This window comes from Plectropomus leopardus, chromosome 3 (genome assembly GCF_026936395.1).
Source record: "Plectropomus leopardus strain MGB_pleo_1.0 chromosome 3, ASM2693639v1, whole genome shotgun sequence".
NCBI classification, from domain to species: Eukaryota; Metazoa; Chordata; class Actinopteri; order Perciformes; family Serranidae; genus Plectropomus; species Plectropomus leopardus.
In genome coordinates, this window is record NC_142178.1 from 1,637,398 (window position 1) to 1,647,546 (window position 10,149).

Genomic DNA, 10,149 nt, shown 5'->3' on the forward strand with positions numbered 1-10,149 from the left:
CATATTGCACCACTCCTTCTAGCAGGTCATGCATTATGTCTACAGCGTAATTGTTTGACGAATGGAAAAACTGGAGGGAATTGAGTGGACAGTCTCGTTTGACACCAAATGTTGATTTCAAAGCAGGATTTTCTTGGATGACACGAACATGTTCAACATGAAGGTCTTTTGAACGTAGAGTTAAACCTGGGTGATCTTCACTGAAAACTGACTGATATTCACTTTTATCAGTTAAACATAGTCTACAACAGTACGTCGCACTGAATGATTCAACAAAACCAAAAAGTGCATGTAGAGCTAAATTGTCTCCTGTAACCTGAATAACTGAGCCCTTCACAGGTGTAGCTAAAAGGGCAACTGTATTCCTTCAGTCTCCAAAATCTTAAGATCATCAATCAGTGGCTTCAGAATTGGCTCAAACCCATATTTCTTAAGATCCTCTGAGTGAAAGAGAGCGACAAGATGAATATTCATTAACACAGAATTGAGCTTTGGTGATAAATTTCTCAAAACAAAATAAACACATCCAAGTTTGTGCACTCCCTTTTTTGAGCCCAATGGATTGGCAGTTTCAAAATCGTCATAGTAGAGCTGGATCTGAAGAGCGAGTTCTTGCTGAGAAAATAAACTATGATTTTTAAAGTAGGACCCATCACTTATATCTCTGTAAAATCCCTCCTGGCGTGGTTTTACTTCTTGGAAACTGTTACAGAGTTCACTGTTACAAAACATAGATGAGAGAGACCCCCAGATAGGTACATACATAAACTTATCATTGACTGGAACTTGCCTATACGTGCCTGTTTTTCTATCTCTTCTTACATCAAAACGGACACCCAGAACATGCTCTATAGGTTCTACTATATTCCATTTCTCTTCAAAATGCCTCATCCTTTTAGATTCTGTGTTAAGACATGAAAAGGGGTTTTCTAGCTGATCAAAACAACCCTCAACTCTCTCCAACGTTTCTCTAGATGCATCAGAAGACAAACAATTAACAACTGCTTCCTTGGCGTGAGCATGTATGTCATTAACCAGTTCCTCCATTGAGCCAACTAGACACTGCACAGTACTCTCTGGAACACCTGAGGCTTGAACCTGAGCAATAACAGAGCTGCACAAGTCCAGTATATTCTTCTTTTCAACTGGAACATGTGTAGTGACCCTCACAGGAGGATCCACATTCACTGGTGTGGAAGGTCCAGCTACAGGCTCACATTCAAAACTGCTGACGGGATCTGGATCAAGACAGTCTTTATGTGCTCGAGACAGGTGACGTTGGTAACCAGAATATGTACAAAAAGCAAATGAACAACCAGGCTCTCCACAGTTCAAGCGCAGAGACCTTCCGGGATACAATCCATGCTCAAACTTCAAATGTCTAAATAACATTGAACAACTGGTGTGGTGTACCTTGCAAATGTAACGTGTACATTTCTGGCTTCAAACTTCACAGTGAAGAATCCTCGCTCTGATTTCTTTTACCCGAGGACTCTCTTTCACTTTGCCAACGTCGATGCCATACACGGTGGTCTGGATGAAGATGAAGAAGCTGGACAGTGCATCATCATTCGACAAAAACATAATGTGCCTTGAAGAGCTCATCAAAGGCAGCAACTGGGGTCTGCATCCTGCAGGGAATGGTCCAGGATGGTCCAGGATGATGTAGAAATCCTGGATGCTGTTGCTTCTTTCTCCGACACCAAGAAGAAAGGGCTGTTTGGGGCCAGTTTCCTTACGGAAGGTGTCCATGCTTGACCCCACCTGAGATGGGGAAGAGGAATTAATATTTGATAGATGTACACAACTAATGAATTCATGGATGGATCTATGAATGTACACAACATTAATTTATTTTTGTGTGATGAATGGATGGATGCTTTTTATAAACAGTCTAACTGCATCACCCCCCCATTACCCCGCCATCTTGGCTCCTGAAAACCTTACATCAGCTGACATGAAAACCTTGCATCAGTGATGTACAGTCCTAAGAAAATACCTTCATGAACTTGATCAGGCATCTAGCAGCATTCGATGCACTCATCTTGCAGGCCTTTTTGCCTTTAACTGTTGGAGGCAAGAGGTGAAGCAGCAGAAGGATGGCGGCCATCTCAGAGTCCCACTCTTCAGAATGCCACACTGCAGAATTAGAAGTGACACTTGTCTTTTATTTCCTTGTAAGCATGACAGCATCAGTTATAGCAAAGTTTTCTTAAATTACACCAAGGATTGAAAATGGTTAGCAGTAAGGTGCAGTATGTGATTTTTAGTAAAGGGGCCAAAAACATTAAAGAACACAACAATGTGCTCTTTTGTAGTGTACACTAAAGGCATGTGCAATCTACTGTGTCCACTATTCAATTAACACTTACCACCATCATCAGACTCCTGTTGTGCAGACAGAAGTAGCTCATCCACATGCAGACTCGGGGTTAGATTCTTGGAGCAATCTGCAATGACTCTTGGTTTGAAAAATGTTGGCCACTTGGAAAGGAATTTACCAGACACCTCCTCACCGAAGATCATTGTGAAGTCTTGGTCGATCTTAAACAGAAAACATTTGTGTGTGTGTGAATGAGAACACCATTGTAATGACGCTATGGGTGTCAATTAATAAACAGTCAAGCAAAACAAGGCAACCACAAAGTCATCAGCAATTCATTTTATGTTTTACCAAGCCAGGTGTATCCAAGAATCTGGGAAAGAGATCCAGGACAGTAGAGGCAGTACCCGGGTCTTGAACCACCTTTTGCCTGTGCTGGAATGTTGCCTTCATCTTATTTTTGACAAGGGTCGTATCACTTGAGTGTTTCATCACCGATATGGCTTCCCTGCATTCATCACCGGTCAACTGCTTCTCATCTGAATGGATACTGCGTGGAGTCTTGGGGCCCTCTTGGAAAGTTGTCCTGGATTTCTTGCTGTCTTGAGCTGAGTTCCGCTGAACAGTTTTTAGCCTCCACGCTAGGTAGCCGGAACCACTCTGGTGATCATAGAAATGTTCCTGTTGATAAAGAAAAACACATCGAGTCACATCGACTGAGGAAAAACTCAGAAAAAAAAATTTGGAGAAAACTCAGGGTGAGCAACAGAGGAGGGATACCTCACCCAGGACTGGCAGACTTGCAATACATGTTATATACAGACAAGAACAGTTTACAAAACAGAATGTATGGAGATGCATTACTGTTTATACTCACATAGCCATTCTTGGAATCCGGGTCCTTCAATTTAGGGAACAGTGTTGTAATCCCAAGTGCGTAGAGGATCCGCACATTCACCGGAGGGACCTTCCTGAAAAGGGATAGATGTGTCATTCCTCCAAGAACTGCAAATTTCATTTATGTGCACCAAGGTTATTATAGTTAACTAAAACTAAAACTAGCAGTGAAAAAATAATATAGTAAACTGAAATAAAAATAAAAATGACATTTTTTCCAAAAATGACAACTAAATAAAAACTACAATGAACAATACAAAACTAACTAAAACTAAAGTGAATGTCAGATAACATCAGCTTAGTTGTAGTTTTCTTAGAGATGCTAAAGTTGCAGGAAGAAAAGGCCACAGCTCAATATGGAACGACTTGGAGTACGACGCACAGGTAGATAAGAGTGAATGGAATGTGATGAGGACTGATGGGAACATTATGGGATGCAACTAAAAGGGAAAAATTCCACAAATGTCGAAGTTCATCTTTAGAGGTCTCACAGAGGCTTTCTCCTAAAAATTGAAAAACTAAAACTAAGACTAAGACCAAATGAAAACTAAATAAAAACTAGTCAGTTCCTCAAAATAAAAACTAAACTAAAACTGCTTCATCACTTGTTGAACTAACTAAAACTGAACTGAAATAAAAAAAAAGCAAACTGAATAACTAAATAAAAATAAAAACTAATGAAAAATTTAAAACTATAAGAACCTTGATGTGCACATGAGTGTGGGTGAAGACACAATCGGCAGTGACTTTTGGAGGTAAAAAAAACAACCACAACCTGTTATTGCAAGTGCATTCACTTACCCATGGCTCTCCACCATGTCTGCCACAAGAATGTTTACCATCTTTCTTCTTGTAACATCACTGATGGTGCTTGTTTTCTCGTACTCTTTGAATATTTCGTTTCCACCAGGCTTTGAATACAGAGCGACTCTGACATTCTTAAACGACAATTGCATGACATTCACACTGCATGTACAGTAGGTATGTCAGCCTGTGCCCCGGGCTGATGTAACAGTTGATCAGGGGACGCAGGATAATTGAGAATCAGTTAACATAACGGAGCTCTGGGTCTTCAGTCTGACACCTACTGAAGCTGCAGTACTAATATACTTATTGTGAAATTTTAATGTAAGGTTTGACATCGGTCTAATTGACATCAGGGTCAATATCAGGTGGTTAACTTACATCTCTTGCAACGTTGCTATCCAGGGGTCCTTCAACCAGCTGTCTTTTCCGAGCTTTGGTAGATTCCAGTATCAGAGTTGAGTCAGAACCTGATGATGACCCTTGGGATCCACGTGATGGTGATGGTGACCAGTCTGATAAGGATGAGCCCTCTGAGAACTCCTCCTCAGCATTGCTACCTAAAAAAACACACAGCCTTGCATTGTAAATGATGCAATTGACCACGAGAGGAACCGAGTTACAGCTGAATTTACCACGCCTAGGGCTAGGGGACTGGCAAGAAAATACCCCAAGCATGGTAAATTGAGCCGTAACCCCCACCCTCAAATGGTCAGTTGCTTTTCTACAACGCTTATGGTATAGACTACACTCACAGCAATATACAATATTATAAAACAAAGCATCAATTCCATCCAATCTGCTGAGCCATATAGTTCACCAGGCAAGGGAGGGAAAGAACTTACATGCGTTGCTCTCATGTATTGGATCAAATAGGAGGTGCCCATTAATACTGAAAATGCCCAGCTGTGGGTTGTTACCAATCAGAATTGAGTATCCAAATTTGCTGTTGTAGAAAACAGAGTCAAATTCTTAAAAATTAAAAATATAAGCCTGCAATCCTCACCATCACACTCTTCGGCCTCGAAAGACACCCCAGATGACTTCAAGAGTTCATCAAATATGTCCGAATCCACTTCCACGTTTGAGGAATCCTTCAGGCTCAAGGAAGCAGAACCTGGCAAATTGAATTTTGCCAGCACTAAAACAGAAGATACTGTAGATAAGCAAGATTTGGGATGGACAAACATGCATTAATGAACAGAGCTGATGAACTATAAAAACACCGGCGCTAGCAGGAAAGCTAATTTTCATCATCAAACATTGGAAAACCGTAAATGCACAAATAAACATGAAAGTCAAATCAGCCTACCTGCTTGCCAAAAATGGGAGTAATTGTACTCGTCCTCCGCCTGTGGTACCCTGACCCATTTGCTGACTCCTTTATACTCTACAGGAACCAGCATGTTGCTTTAAAGACAAGAATGGCATAACTTGTTATCATTTCTAATTTCTTACGTTTACCCCCAGTGTTTTTTTTTTTTTGGGGATACCGCGACTAGCGCGCTCATTTAGCGTTCATTAGCGGCCCAGCACTACATGACACTGACAGAGATGAAGGAAGGTGAAACGCTGCTAAAAAAAAATCAAAAACTTTTTTTTTTCTGTGAGAGAGTGTGGTGGACCCAAACGCCTGTGTCTCGTTAATTAACGTTAACGGGAAACACTGTAAACCATACATTTAACACAACTCTACCAAACACAACGTAGGCCTATTTACAGTGTGCCTTGCACATGTGTAATGTTGTCATACTATAACTTACTGGCATAGTGTACAACCTTTTCAATATATTCCCATTACTCAAAAAGCCTTTCCTTTATAGACACACAATAATTTGAGGAACTAATGTTAGCTAAACCCTGGTTTACCTAACAGGTTTCTGTTGCGCCTATTCTTATGAAGCTAGAAACGAAGAAATACGGAGATTCCGTGGAGTTGAACAGATGACTTCTTCTTTATTACCGCACACAGCGTCAAGACACCCATCACGAACTCACACACTTCCGTTTCTGAACTTTTCACAATAAGAGCTGCTAATATATGCAATACAGTGATTCACCAGATAACTTCCGAATAACATAATAAAATAGCTTACACTAATATCAATCCAATCCAATCCAAAAGAGACAATTTTATCAACTGAAACTTAACTTACCGTAGAAAGAAGAAACTTGGACGAAGTAAGTTAGATGACTGCAGTCTGAGTGCTGACCTGTGGTGTTGACTGTGTGTGCCACTGCACTGCCAAGGGCGAGCGATTCAAATGGTGGGTGTGGCCAATTGAACAAGCCACAGTGTAAATTCAGAGTGATTCTCACAACGACGGATATCTACTCTGACACTATCAGGAATGGACTCTAGGGGGAGTTAATTTTGATCAATTCTGAGTAAAAGTAATAGTAATCCCTGTTAATTTACACCAACACTAAAAGAATAACACTGGCACATTTGCTGTGTACGGAATGAAATAACACAGGGGAGGGACATTTTGGAGATAGTGAGATTGACATTGAATGAAATTGCTTATGATCTGAAAATGGGAGAGATTCAGCATTGAAGTCAGTAGGGGTCACACCAGAACAACAAATGAGATCCAAGGTGTGGCCTTTACAGTGTGTAGGGAAATTAATACATTGCTGCAGTCCAAAGCATATCCAGGCAAGATGTAAATTATTTGGTGAGATTACTGTTAGTATTGTCCATGTGAATGTTAAAGTCTCCCAGCAGTATAAGGTTTGAAGATAATGTGGAGAGGTGGGTCAGGAAAGCAGCAAAGTTATTTAAGAAATCCTTATTGGGTTTGGATGGGCTTTATACTGTAGCAAAAATAGTGGGAGTGGGTCCAGACAGTAAGGATGTAGCCATTTCAAAGGAGGAAAAAGCAGGTGTAGACACCAACAAGACTTTCCACCCCTCATAGTGAATTATCGCGGGACCTTCCCCTCTGCCGGATCCATGGGGTTGACAGGTTTAAACAAACCCCAGTGGAGTTGCTTCATTGAGGGGGATGAAGTCATTAGGCTGTTGCCACGTCTCTGTCAGACATAAAAAGTCAAACTTACGGTCAACAAGCAGATCCCTGACGAGAAGACCCTTGCTTGTCAGTGAGCGGATGTTAAAAAGACCAAAGTTGACAAGTCGAGCTTGACAGTAGTGTTAGCCTAGCAGGCTAGCGGGGTTAACACACTATAGCCCATTTGTTGTTTATGTTGCAAATCATTGTTTTGTTTGATTTACAAGATTTTTACATTTATCTTAATTAAGCAAGATCGACTAATTTGGTATTAAATTAACTTGATTTCTGAAAATCTGCCTATTGTTACAAATACATCTCAGCGTCATTGTCAACACAGCTCAAGTGTGAATAAAGCCAATCATGTCTCCTAGAAATTACATTTTATAGTATTTATTTTCCTCGGTTCTGTGTCATTGCTGCCTGGGCTTCCTGGTAACTTTTTTTTTTTGTGAAGGCAGGGTTTTTCCCATTTCACAATGGGTATGAATGGGACTTCATACGTCAGTAGGATCGACTTGCACACACTACAGGCAATGGGTCTGTTACCTTGTTTGGCCGAAATCTATGCATTTCTCTGTTATTTCTGACCATGTCATCAGCAAAAATCTGTTATGCCTGAGTTAATGAACACCCAATTAAATAAACTGGTTTTAAGAAATGATAGGCCCAGCAATTCATGAACTGAACACCACTGAGTCTTTTGGATTAAATGAAGCACAGGATTTGAGTTGTTTTCTGTGATATACCTATAATGTGTCTGTCTCTCTTTGTAGGTAGTGTGAAACTGTCCCTTTATCCTTCCCATTTAGTGAGACAGAGGGAAAGCTGCAGGTTGGATAGTTTTTCCTTATTATATATTTAGCCTGCTTCATAGCTTTAGTTTCCCTTTTTTGTGATGAAATGGTGTAAAGTTGCCACTCTATTTTCTAGGCTTCTTGTTATCTTTGATTTATACTATCTTGTAAATATTGTTGTATTTATTGTGACTCATCATTGTAAATTTGCTACTTTATGGGCCTTTGTAGATATTGTCATGCTTTTGTACTGTTCAGTTTTGAAAATGTTATTAATATATTGTAAAACAATGAGAGGTGATGTTAATAATTTGTCATGTGACTCTTTTGTAGCTGTTTAGCATACCTATGAATGCTCATATTATTTCACTGAGCAAATCTGAAGAAGCCACAGGCAAAACACATCCCTCGCTCTGAATAAATCACAGTAAAGTCATTCAGTGTGCGGTGGTCTACTTTGTTAGAAATGGTAAAAAATGTTGGCAAAATATATAGTCCAAAATGGAACATGTTGACCTGATAAATAGATAAATAACCCCAACAGGGATTTGGACATTATTAGAATTTATTAACACTGAAAACATGCAGTTAACAGGTATAAATAACATGGCTGGGATGGTTCTAAATTAAACATAATGTTATTGCCCGTCTTGCTTGGCACATGGCAATCTTAAGGTGGTTGGAGCATGGTCACTTGTTATTCCATTGTGCAGTATGTTTGAGATCAGAGCTGTCACACTGTTAGAAACACAGCCTCTAATTGGTCGACAGACTCAACCCAGTGACAGCCAGTGGACGACTTACAACAAAAACAACTGTTTTTAAACACAGAAAAAATTGACAAATAATAACAGGGAACAGCAAAGTCTCCAAAATCACACAGTAGTTCAAGGCTGGATGACAAAGCTTCTGAAGGGGGTGCAATAGCACTAAAGCCCTTGTTGGAGGAGCACAACGGCTAACGTTTGCCTCTGGGCTTCATATCATGGATATATAAAGAGACAGCGTTGAAGGTGGGGCCATTCATTTTTATCGAAGTTGCTCAGTGGCGTAGAAGCCAAAAACGTTAAAATGCTGTAAATAAAATTATCTAGAAAACTATCTGAGCTGCATCCACATCATTGGGCCCATTTAGGAGGCACGTAGATACTTCTAGTAGGCCGTGTGGGCTACTTCCAAATTAGTGCTCCACTTACCCGAAAGGGGATAAAACGATCCCATTGTGCACCTCTTCTAGACTTTCCAAATTTGATCAGGCAGAATGGTTAGTGACTAAAAGAATGATATCTTTGATACAAGAGGCCAAAATTTGTTGCCTCCTGAAGTTGGTTGGGCACAGCCTTAAAGATAGGGTGAGGAGCTCAGACTTCAGGGGGGAGCCACTGCTAGGAATCTCATCTGGCCTTGGAAAATCTGTTGGCATAATATGTGTTCAGTATAACCATACGTCAAGGATACTCAACTTGCTTTGCTTGGGGGTCAATTTTGCAAAATGATAGGAGGCCAGGGGCCAGTTGCAGCAGCCACATAAATGTTTCTAGGATTTTAGGACATCTTTTGGATTTTAGGATGTTTCTGTGAGTTTTGGATTTTTGTTGGATTTAGGACATTTCTAGGATTTTTGGAAGTTTCTAGGATTAAACATTGTTGCTAGGATTTTATGGCATTTCGAGGATTTTAGAAAATTTATAGGATTTTAGGATGTTTCCAGGATTTTAGGACATTAAGGGCTTGGATAAGACCTCTATTGGGGGGCACGGGGGATGCTTTACTGGTACTTGTTTTGATGAACAAGCTCTATGTTAATGCTGCACTCTGGTATCTTAGGTATACTAAAAGTACAAAAATAATTCCCAGTGTGAATAAGTTTATTTTGATTGTGAATTAGAAAATGTTTTAGGGGCCACCCAGCACCCTATAAGGGGCCAGATTCGGCCTGTGGGCTACAAGTTGAGTATTACTGTCATATATTCGTTAATTAAAACTGTTTCTTAATTATGCTGACAGAAAACATAATCCAGGCATTATTTCTTACAAAATGTACTAAATGTTGCAAATTAGCAGTGCATAAACATAATTCACACTCTATGGCATGGTGTTGCCCTCAGGCAACAAACTACATTTTTAGATCTCACACTGCCACTTTAATTGTTTTTTAACATTTAAACAAAGTAGCATATCACCATGTCTGTGTCCAATAAAATGAGAGGCTGAAGTGGGTTTGGCCTTTTGTCTGGGGGTGGAGCAGTCCTTTTAGGAGGCAGAATCGCATGGGGCAAAATGCCACCAGAAGGAAAGATTATTATCACTTTTT

At 40.1% G+C, this 10,149-nt stretch overlaps 1 pseudogene; it reads right to left on the reverse strand.

Annotated features, from left to right (window-relative positions):
* Window positions 1-1,443: 1,443 nt before the first annotated feature.
* On the reverse strand, window positions 1,444-4,441 carry LOC148189858 (uncharacterized; annotated as a pseudogene).
* Between the last annotated feature and the right edge of the window lie 5,708 nt (window positions 4,442-10,149).